The sequence below is a fragment of the Papio anubis genome, chromosome 8, assembly GCF_008728515.1.
Source record: "Papio anubis isolate 15944 chromosome 8, Panubis1.0, whole genome shotgun sequence".
Classification (NCBI taxonomy): Eukaryota; Metazoa; Chordata; class Mammalia; order Primates; family Cercopithecidae; genus Papio; species Papio anubis.
Genome location: NC_044983.1, coordinates 53,389,670 through 53,406,244, shown reverse-complemented (window position 1 = coordinate 53,406,244; position 16,575 = coordinate 53,389,670).

The window sequence follows — 16,575 nt, the reverse complement described above, 5'->3', positions numbered from 1 at the left end:
TGTTGACCTCGTAAAATGAGTTAGGGAGGATTCCTTCTTTTACTATTGATTGGAATAATTTCAGAAGGACTGGTACCAACTCCTCCTTGTACCTCTGGGGGAATTTGGCTGTGAATCCGTCTGGTCCTAGACTTTTTTTGGTTGGTAGGCTATTAATTATTGCCTCAATTTCAGAGACTGCTATTGGTCTATTCAGGGATTTGACTTCTTCGAATCTTGGGAGAGTGTAAGTGTCCAGGAAATTATCCATTTCTTCTAGGTTTTCTAGTTTATTTGTGTAGAAGTATTTATAGTATTCTCTGATGGTAGTTTGTATTTCTGTGGGGTTGGTGGTTGTATCCCCTTTATCATTTTTTATTGCATCTATTTGATTCTTCTCTCTTTTCTTCTTTATTAGTCTTGCTAATAAATTTTGTTGATCTTTTCAAAAAACCAGCTCCTGGATTCATTGATTTCTTGGAGGGTTTTTTAATGTCTCTATCTCCTTCAGTTCTGCTCTGATCTTAGTTATTTCTTGCCTTCTGCTAGCTTTTGAATGTATTTGCTCTTGCTTCTCTAGTTTTTTTAATTGTGATGTTAGGGTGTCAATTTTATATCTTTCCTGCTTTCTCTTGTGGGCATTTAGTGCTATATATTTCCCTCTACATACTGCTTTATATGTGTCCCAGAGATTCTGGTATGTTGTATCTTTGTTTTCATTGGTTTCAAAGAACATCTTTGTTTCTGCCTTCATTTCGTTTTGTACCTAGTAGTCATTCAGGAGCAGGTTGTTTAATTTCCATGTAGTTGAGCAGTTTTGATTGAGTTTCTTAGTCCTGAGTTCTAGTTTAATTGCACTGTGGTCTGAGAGACAGTTTGTTATAATTTCTGTTCTTGTACATTTGCTGAGGAGTGCTTTACTTCCAACTATGTGGTCAATTTTGGAATAAGTGCAATGTGGTGCTGAGAAGAATGTATATTCTGTTAATTTGGGGTGGAGAGTTCTGTAGATGTCTATTAGGTCCACTTGGTGCAGAGTTGAGTTCAATTCCTGGATATCCTTGTTAACTTTCTGTCTCATTGATCTGTCTAATGTTGACAGTGGGGTGTTAAAGTCTCCCATTATTATTGTATAGGAGTCTAAGTCTCTTTGTAAGTCTCCAAGGACTTGCTTTATGAATCTGGGTGCTCCTGTGTTGGCTGCATATATATTTAGGATAGTTAGCTCTTCCTGATGAATTGATCCCTTTACCATTATGTAATGGCCTTCTTTGTCTCTTTTGATCTTTGATGGTTTAAAGTCTGTTTTATCAGAGACTAGTATTGCAACCCCTGCTTTTTTGTTTGTTTGTTTGTTTTCCATTTGCTTGGTAGATCTTCCTCCATTCCTTTATTTTGAGCCTATGTGTGTCTCTGCATGTGAGATGGGTCTCCTGAATACAGTAAACTGATATTTCTAGACTCTTTATCCAATTTGCCAGTCTGTGTCTTTTAATTGGACCATTTAGTCTATTTACATTTAAGGTTAATATTGTTTGTGAACTTGATCCTGTCATTATGATATTAGCTGGTTATTTTGCTTATTAGTTGATGCAGTTTCTTCCTAGCATTGATGGACTTTACATTTTGACATGTTTTTGCAATGGCTGGTATCTGTTGTTCCTTTCTATGTTTAGTGCTTCCTTCAGGATCTCTTGTAGGGCAGACCTGGTGGTGACAAAATCTCTAAGCATTTGCTTATCTGTAAAGGATTTTATTTCTCCTTCACTTATAAAACTTAGTTTGGCTAGATATGAAATTCTGGGTTGAAAATTCTTTTCTTTAAGAATGTTGAATATTGGTCCCCACTCTCTTCTGGCTTGTATAGTTTCTGCCGAGAGATCTGCTGTTAGTCTGATGGGCTTCCCTTTGTGTGTAACCTGACGTTTCTGTCTGGCTGCCCTTAACATTTTTTCCTTCATTTCAACTTTGGTGAATCTGACAATTGTGTCTTGGAGTTGCTCTTCTCGAGGAGTATCTTTGTGGCATTGTCTGTATTTTCTGAATTTGGATATTGGCCTGCCTTAGTAGGTTGCGGAAGTTCTCCTGGATGATATCCTGCAGAGTGTTTTCCAACTTGGTTCCATTTTCCCCATCACTTTCAGGCTCACCAATCAGATGTAGATTTGGTCTTTTCACATAATCCCATACTTCTTGGAGGCTTTGTTCATTTCTTTTTACTGTTTTTTCTCCACACTTCTTTCTTGTTTCATTTCATTCATTTTATCTTCAATCGCTGATACTCTTTCTTCCAGTTGATTGAGTCGGTTACTGAAGCTTGTGCATCTGTCACATTGTTCTCGTGTTATGGTTTTCATCTCTATTGGTTCTTTTAAGGTCTTCTCTGCATTGATTTTTCTACTTATCCATTCATTCATTCTTTTTTCAAGGTTTTTAGTTTCTTTGCACTGGTTACGTAGTTCCTCCTTTAGCTCTGAAAAGTTTGATCGACTGAAGACTTCTTCTCTCAACTCGTCAAAGTCATTCCCCATCCAGCTTTGTTCTGTTGCTGGCGATGAGCTGCATTCCTTTGGAGGAAGAGATGTGCTCTGATTTTTTGAATTTCCAGCTTTTCTGCATTGCTTTTCCCCCATCTTTGTGGTTTTATCTGCCTTTGGTCTTTGATGACGGGGAGGTATTGATAGGTTTTTGGTGTGGGTGTCCTTTCTGCTTGTTAATTTTCCTTCTAAGAGTCAGGACCCTCAGCTGTAGGTCTGTTGGAGTTTGCTTGAGGTTCACTCCAGACCTTGTTTGCCTGGTTATCAGCAGCAGAGCCTGCAGAAGATAGAATATTGCTGCACAGCGTGTGTTGCTGTCTGATTCTTGCTCTGGAAGCTTCATCTCAGGGGTGTACCCTGCCGTGTGAGGTGTGAGTGTCAGTCTGCACCTCATTTGAAAATGCAGAAATCACCCTTCTTCTGTGTCACTCACGGTGGGAGCTGGAGGCTGGAGCTCTTCCTATTTGGCCATGTTGAGCGTGTCCCCTCTGTGAACTGTCGAATAAAAAAAGTGGTACAAATAGAAGGTACATATATTGTAATATGTGTGTGTATATTGATATACACCCATCACACACATACACACCCGTATAGAGTCATCTGGCGTATCCACAGGGGATTGGTTCTGGGATAGCTCCTTCCTTAAATACCAAAATCTGTGGATGCTCAAGTCCTGGATGTGAAATGGTGTAGTATTTGCATAAAATCTATGCACATCCTTCTGTACGCTTTAAATCATCTCTGGATTCCTTGTGATACCTAACACAATGCCCACACATCACTTCAGTTGCCTGGATTCAACATAGTATTCTGTGGGTGGCAAATTCAAATTTTGCTTTTTGGAACTTTGTGGAATATTTTTTCTCAATTATTTTAGAGCCACAGTTGGTTGAATATATGGATACAGAACTCATAAATACAGAGGGCTGACTGTATATGTACACACATACACATAAATAATATACATATATGCCTATATTATATATAGGCATTTATAATTCATACATAAGTACTATATATAATGCATGTGTATGCACATATGTATGTATCTATACACACATAATTTTATAGATATTATAAGACGTACTAGATTTTGGTCAAATTCACTGACTGGTGCTAAATCATTTTAAGCATCATTGCTTTGCAATTTTAGGTAAATTATTCCTAGCTTGGGATAAGAGCAGCATTAAAATTACAGCATCAAAGTATATATTTTTTTGACTGTGTTCTGACCCACAGAGATGATTTGCAGCCTCAAAGTTCCTTCTGTATAAGTCTGTGTTACAGTCTATGTTATTATCTTGGTGTGTACTCTGGCCCCTCTCAGCATCCTCCCTCTTATAGAGGTAATGCTCAGAGGCTGCTTGTGCGTGCCTACAATGCAGTCCTCAAACCATGTTCCTGTTCCAAAGGTCTGCCTTTCTCTCTTCCAATGCCCGGAAACTAGCCCTCCTGGTCTGGACACACAGCTGTCATTCGCCTCTCTGGCACCTCTTTGATTCAATGACCCCCTCTCCCCCTTGCTCCCTGGCAGTTGATCTCTGTTGCTTCTCATCTGGTCCAGGTATGGCTGAGGCTGGAATGTGCTCATCACATGTGATCTTCCTTCATTCTCCTCTCTACCTCCAGCTCTTCCCCAGTTCTCAACCTGTGAGGCAACTCTGCTTTACTGCTGTTCTCTTTTCTTTTTCTTTCTTGCTCTTTATTCCTATCTTCCAAGGCCTGTTCTTCTGCTTCTACATTTCAAAGTCAAGGAACTAGACAGGAAAAGACAGAAGTCTCCTTAGAAAGCAAAGTGGGCAGAGAAGTTAAAGGTGTGGATAAAATTTTTTCAGTGAAAATGTTGATGGGAAAGATGAAGCAGAGAACACTCACATGCAAATACATTTTGTCTGCAGCACACAAACATTTGTGAATATGAAATCCTTTCTCTTCAGTGTGTAAACATATTCTAGATTCCTACATGTCTACATTTTAAGTTAATGTTTAAATTTGAACCTTCCTAATAAAGAATAAAGTGAAAAAAAATCAGTATTTCTCAAACTGTAGTACACACATGAATCACCCGGGGATCCTGTTGAAAAAAAATACAGATTCCAATTCAATAAGTCAGATGTGGGGCCTGACATTCTGTCTTTCTGACAATCTCCCTAGGGTGCTTATGCTACAGGCTCAAGTCCACGCTTGCAGTAGCAAGGATATATAGAGTTTGGGGATCTGAGACACTTCATAACTTCTAATTTGAGAGATATTTTAAATTGAGGTTTTACAAATTGTATTACGGATTGATACAGTGATACAACACTTTCTTAGTTTAAACGTTGGAAAAGCCCATTGAGTTTCATCCCTCAGAGTGTCTACTGCATCATGATAAGAGTTCTTAATGAGAAGAGATGGACAAGATTTTGAACTATAGTTTTATGAAAGATAGAGAGAACACATTCACCTCTGTGGTTGCTTTATCAACAGATCCTCTACAAGGAACAAAATAAAACAAGCAAAAGGCAGAGAGTGTAATGTCACATGTCACAATCCCATCGAGGAGGGAGGAGAAAGCTTTTGTATGACACCCAGATGATGAACGTTAGTAGGCGTGGCTGGACCCGGGATGAGGACAGCATGGGAGCCATGTAGTACACCAAGAGAAGGCAGGCTTGGAGCCAGGTCAACATGATGCATGAAAAGACAGGAACAGAGTCTTGGCATCAGTGTCAGGAAGTCCAGGTTAGGAGAAAGACTGAGGCAGAGGAGAGATAAGCTGCATGGGAGTTAAACCTGTCTTGAGAGGTCCTTGCCAGATAAGTACACAAGAGTTGAGGACCCCATCTTGGCATTTAGAACTCTTCCTTAGGTGAGACTCTAACTGTAATATGAGGACTCAAACTGGGCAAAAGGAAGACAATACACAGAGGGTGGGCAGAGTGCCCTGAGGTCTAGCATAGGCAAGGCTGCCTGATGAGAGAAAATGAGAAACTTATGGTGGAATAGAATCTTGCTCTCTTCTGCTTTAAGAACCCACAGATGTATCCATAGAAACCCAGGTTCAGAAGGTACTGTTTACTCCGTCTAATTGTATGATTTTGAGCAATTTTCTTAGTATTAACTTCTATTTTCATTGTGCTGTGGTCCAAGGGTATGGTTGGTATGATTTTGTGGGGCCTTTTTTTTTTTAATTTTGAGAATTATTTTATGGTCAATTGGGTGGCTGATTTAGTTTTATGTGTCATGTGCAGATTTCAAGAATTTATATTCTCTTGTTAGGGGTAGAGAGTTCTGTAGATGTTTGCTAGGTCCATTGAGTCAAGCGTTGAGCTCACATCCTGAATATCTTTGTTAGTTTTCTGCCTCAGTGATCTGTCTAATACTGTCAGTGGGAGGTTGAAGTCTCCCACTATTATGGTATGGTTATCTGAGTTTCTTCATGTGTCTCTAAGAACTTGCTTTATGAATCTGAGTGCTCCTGTGTTGAGTGCATATATATTTAGAATAGTTAGGTCTTCGTGTTGAAGTAAACTCATTATCACTATGTAGTGCCCTTCTTTGTCTTTTTTTGATTATTGCTGGTTTAAAGTCTGTTTTGTCTGGAATTAGATAGCAACTCCTGCTTTTTTGTTTGTTTGTTTTCCGCTTGCTTGGTAGATTTTTCTCCATCCTTTTACTTTGAGCATAGGCGTGTTATTGCGTGTGAGATGAGTCTTTTGAAGACAGTGTACAATTGGATCTTGCTTCTTTATCTAACTTGCCTCTGCGTCTCTTTTAATTGGGGCATTTAGCCCATTTACATTCAAGGTTAATGTTGATATGTGTGGATTTGATCCTGTTATTGTTTTGTCAGCTGATAATTAGACAAACCTGTTGGTGTGGTTTCTTTATAGTGACAATGGTCTATATACTTAAGTGTGTTTTTGTAGTGGCCAGTAGCGGTCTTTCATTTCCATATTTACAATCCCTTCAAGACCTCTTCTAAGTCAGGTTTGGTGGTAATGAATTTTCTTAACATTTACTTGTCTCAAAAGGATCCTATTTCTCCTTTCACTTATAAGCTTAGTTTGGTGGGATGTAAAATTCCTGGTTGGAATTTCTTTTCTTTAAGAAATCTGAATACAGGCCCCCAATCTGTTCTGGCTTGTAGGGTTTCTGCTGAAAGGTCCACTTTTAGTCTGATATAATTCCCTTTAGAGCTAACCTGCTCCTTCTGTCTAGCTGCCTTTAATATTTTTTTCTTCCACATTTGCCTTGGGGTCTCTGATGATAATGTGTCTTGGAGATTGTCTTTTGGTGTCGTGTATTGTGCAAGGGTTCTCTGCATTTCCTAAATTTGAATGTTGGCCTCCCTAGCTACATCATGAGAATTTTAATGGAAAATACCCCAAAATTTGTTTTCCATGCTGCTTCCTCTCTCTCCTTCTCTTTTAGCGATGCCAATGAGTCATAGATTTGGTCTCTTCAGCTAATTCTATATATCTTGGGGTTTTGTTCATTCTTCATTGTTTCTCCTTATTTTTGTCTGACTTAGCTATTTTGGAGAGCTGGTCTTTGAGTTCTGGGACTTTTCCTTGGTTTGGTCAATTCTGCTGTTAATACTTGTGATTATATTGTGAAATTCTTGAAGTGATTTTTTTTCAGTTGTGTCAGATCAGCTTGGTTCTTTCTTAAAATGGTCATTTTGTCTTTCATCTCCTGCATCATTTTATTTTATTCCTTAAAATCCTTGGATTGGGTTTCAACTTCTCTTGAATCTTTAAGATCTTTGTTCCTATCCATGTTGTGATGAGCCATCTCAGCCCAGTTACGAACTCTTGCTGAGGGGCTAGTGCAGTTGTTTGAAGGAAAGAAGACATTCTAGCTTTTGAGTTTCCAGAGTTCTTGTGCTGGTTCTTTCTCATCTGTGTTGGCTGATGTTCCCTCAATCTTTGAAGCTGCTGTCCTTTGGATGTTTTTTGTTTTGTTTGTTTGTTTGCTTTTATCTTCTTTGATGCCCTTGGATTTTGATTGTAAGGTGGGTTCAGTTGACTGGTATGGCTTCTAGAAGATTTCAGGGGGCCAAGGCTCAGTTTAGTAACTCAGGGGTGCTAGTACTGGGCGCCAGCTTTGTTTTCTGGCCCCTCAAGGTCAGGAGCCTACTGCACTGAAGGGTCCAAGGTGTTCCCTGACTACTGGCCACAACACTCCAATGGGTGGTGCCTACTAAAGCACTTCATCAGATTGGTGGCAGTGGGATCTGTGCTAATTCACTTATGTCAGTAACAGTGGCAGCATGGTGGGGTGCATGCTTCTTGACTGTGGTGGGACACTGGCAAGTGTGCGACTGCCGGCTTCTGTGCCACATTTACACAAGTGGTGGTGGTCTTGCAGTGCAGGGGGCATGGCCACTGGCCTCTGTGTATGCATTTGCACTGGCAGTGGTGTCAGCATAGTGATGAAGTGTTAGTGGGTGCAACCTACATACACACATTTGTGCCCGTGGTGGTGGTGGGATGGGACAGGGAGTGAGGCCACTGGCGTCCATGCATGCATTTGCACTGGGGGCAGTAATGATACAAGGTGGAGGGACAAGTGGTATTTTAAAAATCACTAACAAACTAAAAATTATTAGTTGAGGGCCATTATTGAAAAATGTTGAACTGAATACTAAGTTTTTAGACTGGACTTTTTCTGTTAGAAATAGGTATAATAAGTTATAAGCACCTCAGTTTGTGAGTCTTTTAGGTGGTATTTTAAACATATTTTCCCTTAGAAACTGTCAAAAAGACAAAGGGCCAAAGTACGTAGCGTGATGACACAGTGAAACATATTGTCTACTCCTTTCTCGAATTTGGAGGTCCCATTATCCTATAAGTTTGCAAGGCCATTATGTTCATCATTCTTTCAATATGTGGGCTTTTTGCTGCTCTGAAATGTAGTCCATTTCTAGAAAGTATTTGTATGTCTGCTTCCAACACTGTGAAGTACTATCAGGGGTCCAATTAAGACAGGTAATAAAATGTATTAAGCATTTTTAAATCAAACACTCTATGCCAGATACTACTCTGTCTTGCAAATATGAACTTATTTGATCCTCACAGCAGTCTTGTGTCATAGGTGCTATTATCATCTATCTTTTCGTAGGTGATAGAACTAAGGCATGAAGTCACTAGTCTCCCTTGCAGAGCTGGGCTTTGACCCCAGGAAGTCTAGATACAGATTTCCTTCTTTTACCTGCTAGTCTAGCTGCCTTTGTTCCATATTGAAGATGGAAGCTTTTCAACATTTAGTAGTTCTGTCTTCTGAGTTTATTTTTTAACCTTGGGGGCATGGAATGGAGTTAACCATATGATAGATCTTTGTCATATGTTTCTGCAAGTACGTCTTTTGTTTGTCTATATTTTAGTTTTCTCCACCCTTATATATTTAAGGTGCCTCTCTCCAATCCATCTTCTATATATCTATGCAGATTCAAGTAGATATATCCATGAAAATAGAATATTTGTGTGTGTGTTTAAATTACATAAATTATGCTGTGTCATGGACCTATTCCTGCTTTTAACCCCCTTTCTCTTCTATTTCAAAAGCTTCTGATCAAGCCATGTTGCTTTAAGTTAAATAATAAGTTCATTATTTCTGACTCTTGCAGAATATGCTAATGACAGTATATGTTACACTAATTATCTTTTTCTCCACTGATGAATACCTATGTTGCTTCCAACTCCTTGCTACCATTACCAATGCTACAGATATTAGTCTATATGTTTCATGGTAGATTTGAATAAGAATCTCTCTAGACTAGACCTAGGGATGAAATTGTTAGATTATGTTCATACTTAATTTCTCTAAGTATTTTTAGATTTCTCTTTTGCTGAGCTGTACCAGTTTATACTTTCACCTTCAATTCCTAAATATTTTCTTTCCACACATCCTACCCAGCACTTGCTATTATTCAAATCTCTAAATTTTGCCAATATGATAGCTATAAAGGCTAATATATTTATAATAAGATGCTAAACTCACTAAGAATCAGAGACAGACTCTCACCTCACACATTCTTACCATTATTTTCCCAAGAGAACTGCTGCTGAGGTGGTTGTGGGCAGCACTTCAACTGCACGAGGGCAGGGAAGAGGGCAGAGAGCTCTTCTCACCTCCATACACCTCTGAGGCTCTGGGGGCCCAGCACAAAGCAGTCATGATGGATCCTATGATGTGGCAGACGCTCTGATTAAATACACTCAATGTGGTTTTCAAAAGTCTTAAACTGAGAAAATGTTGTAGCCTTGAACAGATCCGTAAATAAACTTTTCAAAACTCATGTTGAAATATCCCTCAAATTAGAAGTTAAATATTTCAGATATTTAAAAATAATTTAAATATTTTTCCTGTCTTCTTACTATTCAGTTGTGTTTAGATGTTTTTACCTTGCATATTCAGGTATTTTACGAATTTGAAGTTTCTTTTGGGATGATTTCTGAGGTAGGAATCAACTGTGATACTATATATCAGCCAGTGTTGCCAACACTCTGTTTTTAATAATCCATATCTTCCCGAGTGATTCATGATGACACATCTACTGTATACCAAGTTCTGAATCTGCTTCTGGGATCACTATCTTCTTCCATTGTTCTACATCTTTCTATGCTTGAACTAACCTTGTTACTCTTATTTCTGAAAAAGGATCTTAATTATTTGTGAAAATTTATTATTTCATGTAATTTTTAGAATCGATAGAAAAGTTCCCTGCAGAGTTCCACTGTGATATTTATTCTAATTGATTTAATCCAATTAAATAATTTATGGGGAATTGACAACTTTTATAGTTTCAAGTGTCTTATCCACGAAACCCATATATACTCTATTAGTTTAGATTTTCCTGTTATGTTCTTCAATAGAGTTTGAAAGCTTTTCTCCATAAAGATCCATTTGACTATTACTGGTCGTGGAGAAATACTATTGATCCCGCATACAGCACCCATGATGATTTTTTTTTTTTTGAGACAGAGTCTCGCTCTGTCACGCAGTCTGGAGTGCAGTGGTGTGATCTTGGCTCACTGCAACCTCCGCCTCCTGGGTTCAAGTGATTCTCCTGCCTCAGCCTCCCAAGCAGCTGGGATTACAGGCACATGCCACCACACCCGGCTAATTTTTTGTATTTTTTGGTAGAGATAGGGTTTCACCGTGTTAGCCAGGATGGTCTCGATCTCCTGGCCACGTGATCCACCCGCCTCGGCCTCCCAAAGTGCTGGGATTACAGGCGTGAGCCACCGCGCCTGGCCAATTATCTTTATTCTATTATTACTCTTTTCTAATGTTTATTCTGCCCATATTTTTATATATCTTTTATCTTTGACCACCAGTTACACTGAAACTTATTTAAAATGCTTCTACGGTTTCTTCACTAAAAATGAGGTTTTGGTGTAGTTTTTAGTTCTTAGATTTTGAGTTTAAGAGATTTTGGCCCAAAAAAGTTTGCATTTCGAGTGTTTTTTCTATATTTATTTGGATTACCATGTGGTTTTCCTCCTTTAAAAGACTTTTTGTTGTAGTTAAATCATTCTTGAACTCCTGGGATAAGATATAAGTTAGCATAATGTATTTATTTTCATAAATAATTAGTTTGTGCAGTCTATTATTAAACTTTGCATTTATGTGCGATAGTCCAACAATTTTTTTTTTCTTAAACTATTCTTACATAGTTTGGGCATCAAGATTGTAATAGTGTCATCAAATGAGTTTGGCAGCTTTCTCTTTTTCCATCTTATAGAATGACTATAATATAAAGGTGAGTCGTTCCTGGAAAGTTTGGTCCAACTTAGATGAAAAAAAAAACCATCTAGTTTTAGCAGTTAGTTTGAGAATGGGAGAGGGAGTAGGAGTATGGTAGGTAGCTTTTTGACCTGCATTTCTGGTTACTGGTTCATTTATTTCCCTATTTTAAGATGTCTATAACATACATAAACACCCCCTTACATGATTATTTTGTTTTTATGTATCTTCTCTTACACTTTTCTTGAGAACAGACAGAGTGTATCTAAATTATTAGTCTTTTTAAATAATCCCATTTGTGTTATGTTAATTATATCTATTGTTGTATTTTTGTTCTCTTTTTCAATTTTGGACCGTATTTTTTTTTTTCTCTCTTCCTTGTTTTGCTTTATTTAGTTGCTCCTTTTCTGGCCAGTTTTGTTCCTGCCATTGTTTCTTGTTTTCCAAGTTAAGCTATACATTTCCATTCAAATAATTCTCTACTTCTTCACATATAGACCTACGGTGATTTTATTATCATTCAGAGATAAATATTTTTATATTTTTCATTATAATGCTTCATTAATTCAGTGTTTATTCTAATTTTTAATTTTATGATTTTTATGTGTGTTTGAATTTCAGGCACATAGTAAGTTTTTTAGCTTATCATTATTAATGATTTCTATTATTTCTGGATTATCAGAAGACATGGTTATTTGCTATTAATTCTTTTTAATTTACTGTGTTTTCTTTTTGGTTAGTACATACTTGGTTTTTGTGATTGTTTTCTTTGCATCCAAGAAGACTATATAATCTCTGTTTATAGGATGTAAAATGTTCTCTTTATCTGTTAATTCAAGTACATTAACTTGTTCCCTTCTGTGTCTTTTAAAATTATTTTTACTATTGGCCAATTACTTTTCAAGAGGAATTTATTAAAAATCCTATCTTTTATAAATACATTAAAATTTCCCCTGTAACACTATCAATTGTTGAAACTATATTTCAGTAAGTGCATAGAGTCTTAAGGTCATAAACTCTGATAGATTGTACTTTTACTAACATTTAACAGTCTTGTTTTTCTTTACTGATTTTTTTAAGCTTTAAATCTTATTTTGTCTTATGTTAAATTTCTTTCACTGGATATATTTGGGTTCGTATTTCATGGCTATGTTTTTCTCCCCTGTTATTTTTAAACTGCTTCTGACTTTTTGTTTAAATTTGTTTCTATTAAATAAAATCTTGATGTTTTTCATTTGTATTCAATTTGAATCTTTGTGTTTGTGGATTTAAGTGGTTTTTTTTTTTTTTTTTTTTTTTTTTTTTTTTTTTTTTTGGTAATAGCTGTCATTTAAAAACAATTTCTACTATTTTATTTTATATTTTTGTTTAAAACATAGCATCTCTTTCTTCCAGTTTTTAACCTTCAATTGAATCTATAGTTTTATTGTTTTTTTAACATTTCATTAATATTATGGCAATTACCTCACTGCCACACTGTTTATTTTTCTTGACATGTTCAAACCCTTCTCAGTAATTATGCCTTCCTCTCAACTAAGGCAAATTCTTGATAGCATCTTTCTCGTAGTCTCTCCCGCATTCATGTTAAACTATTTTTAGCATTTTATATACGCATGTTTTGATCATTGCCTATTTGAACAATAATGAAAGTCTTAAATTTCTAGTCATCTTATATTTTGTTTCACATTGCTTCTTCTTCTTTCTGAAGAACTTTGCCAAGAGTGCTCTCAGAAAATCTTCGCATGATTAACTGTGTGGGGCTGAGTGTGTGTGATAATATCTTTATTTTATCCTCACATTTAGATAGTAGCTTAGTTCTTTGCCTTGAATCCTTTGAAACTATTACAACCTTGTTTTCTTCCAGTTAGTGTTGCAGTTGTGAAATCTGATGTTCCTTTGAAGTGACCTCTTACTCCCCCCAAGAAGCATTTAGAATTATCTATGTCACTGGTTTTCTAAATATTACTCCAATGTGCCTAGTAGCTGATGTTTCTCATTGATCTTGTTCGAGTCTGGGACATTTGAAGCATACATTTCTTAGATATCTGAACCCAACTTGTTAATGCTTTTCTTCTGGAGTTCCCATCAGATATCTATCAATGTATCCACTCATCTCCTCCCCTCTTCTGATGTTTCCCTCATGTTTCAAGTCACTTAATCCTTCCATGTTGCCTGCCCCGAGAGTTCCTCAACTGTACCCTCCAGGGAAGTAAAATATTATTTTTTTTTCTGTACATTCTGCTGCTCAATGCATCATTTGCATTATTTACTTCAACAGTTACATTTTCACACTCAATATCCCCAGTTGAGTGCCCTGTTTTTTTTTTTTTTTTTTTTTTTTGAGACGGAGTCTGGCTCTGTCGCCCGGGCTGGAGTGCAGTGGCCGGATCTAGCTCACTGCAAGCTCCGCCCCCCGAGTTTACGCCATTCTCCTGTCTCAGCCTCCCGAGTAGCTGGGACTACAGGCGCCCGCCGCCTCACCCGGCTAGTTTTTTGTACTTTTTAGTAGAGACAGGGTTTCACCGTGTTCGCCAGGATGGTCTCGATCTCCTGACCTCGTGATCCGCCCGTCTCGGCCTCCCAAGAGTGCCCTGTTTTTTGTGCATTTGCCTCTTGTTTCTAGTGTCCTTTCTTACATCCCCAAAGACATTTATTTATGTTTACTTGAAACTCCTGTTATATCTGGTAAATTCATTCTGTAACTCCTGCTAGGTTGTTTAGTTTCTTGCCCTTTACAGTGCTGGTGCTTCTTAAATGTTGTCATTTGTTTCCCTTTGAGTTTTATTCCTTTTGGAATTCTTTGTTACTCCTAGCTCACAATATGGGTCTGGGAGAAGGAAAACACTCTAAAGTCTCAGCTTGTTCTCTTCAACAGGAGGTTTAGCTTTGGTGCCTCAGGACAGTGGAACCTCTGGTCTTGCAGTCAGAGCCCCACAAATACTCATTTTCTTCCCTGGGCTCTGCTCCAGACAAACCTCACTAGCTCTTCCATGTGCCCCTCTTCACCATGATGCTATTCTCTGAGACTCTTTTAATTGACAATGTGTGTGTGGAGAGATGGAGAGAGGAGAGGATTCCCAGACGTGACCAGACCTCATGCGTCTCTTGCTTTTGTAGTTTTGTCCTGGGCCAGCTTCAGTGCCTCCTCAAGTGTTTCTCATGAGTGTTCTGTGATATTCAGAATACTTAACCTCTTCACTTCTGTGGCTTTTCCAGGGTGGGTTCAGGGGAAGAAGCCAGTAGTGTGTGCAAGCTTACCATGTTTTCTGGAACTAGAAATCCTTACTGACAGTAGGAGGAAATTCCTGAGATAACATCTATTATTTATTTATGATTGAGAGTAATTAAAGCAGGACTTTAGCACTAGTGAATCAGGAGATACAGGTGCAATTTTCAGCACTACATCTTATTGTCTCTGTGTCCCTGTACCTTTAACTTCTCTAAGTTTCAGTTCGGTCATTTGTGAGTTGGGAAAAGAAAACTGACACACTGCTTTACTCATCAGATACTGTGTATCAGGCACTAATATGAGGCCCGCGCTACTTCATAAGACTTCTTGGAGAAGCAAAGGAGATAATAAGTAAAAAAGCTAGGAATATCAAAGTACACCATCCTGAAGAGGGAAAACTGCATCAAGTTTAAGGACTTGGACTCTGTAGTAAGAAAGATGTGAGTTCAAATCTTGTTTTTGTCACTTTGCTCTGTTATTTTGAGAATGTTATATAATTTCTCTGAGCATTAGTTTGATGAGTTGTAAAATAGAAATAACATCTACATCAAAAGATCGCTGTGGGTTGAAAAGAGGCAATCTGGTGGAACACTCAGTGGTTACTCAATGCCTGACATCGATTCTGCATTCAATAAACATTAGCTATTATTAGTGAATATATTTTCTCCTTCCTGGAATGGCAACATTCTGGTAGCTTTAATCACTTCTCAAAGGAAATTAAAGGGACATTGACCTTAGATAATTTAATGTTGCAGAATCTAAATCTAGCCGGTCTATTATGAAATATTGAAGAATTATGGTCACTCTTTTGCCTTAAGAGCATGTCTTAAATTGTTGAGTAATCAATATTGTGGTCTTTGAAGCAAAAGCTAATGCTTGTGAATCACTGTTCAGAAACCTGGTCTTGGGTAGCACTGCAGTGTTTTGAAAAGAAAATGTTTTCAATAATAACAATTCAAAACTTGCGAAAAATGTGTATGGATTAGACTAGCTACATAGGGTGAAGAGAAGGGTAAGGGTGAAAATGAAGAAAGATAGAGGCTACAGATGGAAGATCAAGAATATCAGAAGACATGAGTCCCCAGTGATTCCAGTATGGATCATGACTGAAGCTGTGGAAATGGGGAGTTTTATTCTAGAACGGTGTTAATCTCTGTTGTCCATACTGTTGTTAGTAGTGGCATTAGCCATTAAACAGTTGAAATATGGTTAGAGTGATTGAGCTGGTTAAATTTTATTTATTTTTAATTGATTTCCATTGAAATTGAAATAGCCACATGTGGTTAATGGCTACTGTATTGCACGATGCAGTGCTAGGAAAGGAAATTGGCAGAAATTATGTCAAATTAAAAGTGGGTAATGAAGGAGTGAGAAAAACAGGTCTCCACAAAGACCCTCAAGGGAAGACTTTAGGGAGCCAAGGGTCTACGGATATTCTCTGATTCCTTCAGGGGTCTTTAGACAACCATCTGTCACCACCACATTCAAGATCCTCTGCCTTCTGTAACCTTGTCATCACCTTGCAATGTTTGTTAACATTTTCCCTTGTAATAACTATAGCCCTATGCTCAGAGCCCAGGGGAGTAGCACACCATATGGCATGGAGTTCTCCCAAGGCCAGGAGAGAGACATTGATGCCAGAGCACAGAGATCAGTGTTCGTAGCATCAAAGAGTCTCCTTTTGTACACACAGCACATACCACCCAGTACATGGCATGCAAAGGGCAAAAAGCTGCCTCGTGACGCAGCAACCTGATCTCCGTGGACTGAGTCATAGATAGCTAGAGCCTGTAATTTGCTAAAAAGAAACTTCAGCTCCATTTCTTGTGTGTTTGGGCAAGATGTATATTTAGATATGGGCAATATTTGTGTGAGTGTGGTAAAAAACAAATAGTACAGCACTGTAATAGCATGTTTAAAGAAAAGGAAAGAGATACTTTCTCTTTTAGAAGTAAAAAATTTGAAGATGACCTCATGCTTGTTTTGGCTTGTGTCTTCTCAGCCTTTCTCAGGACGTCTAGAGCTGTTCTGAGGCTTACGCCCTGAGCTTCCCAGGTTTACACAGCATGTGGAGTATTCTTGCAGGAGCATTCT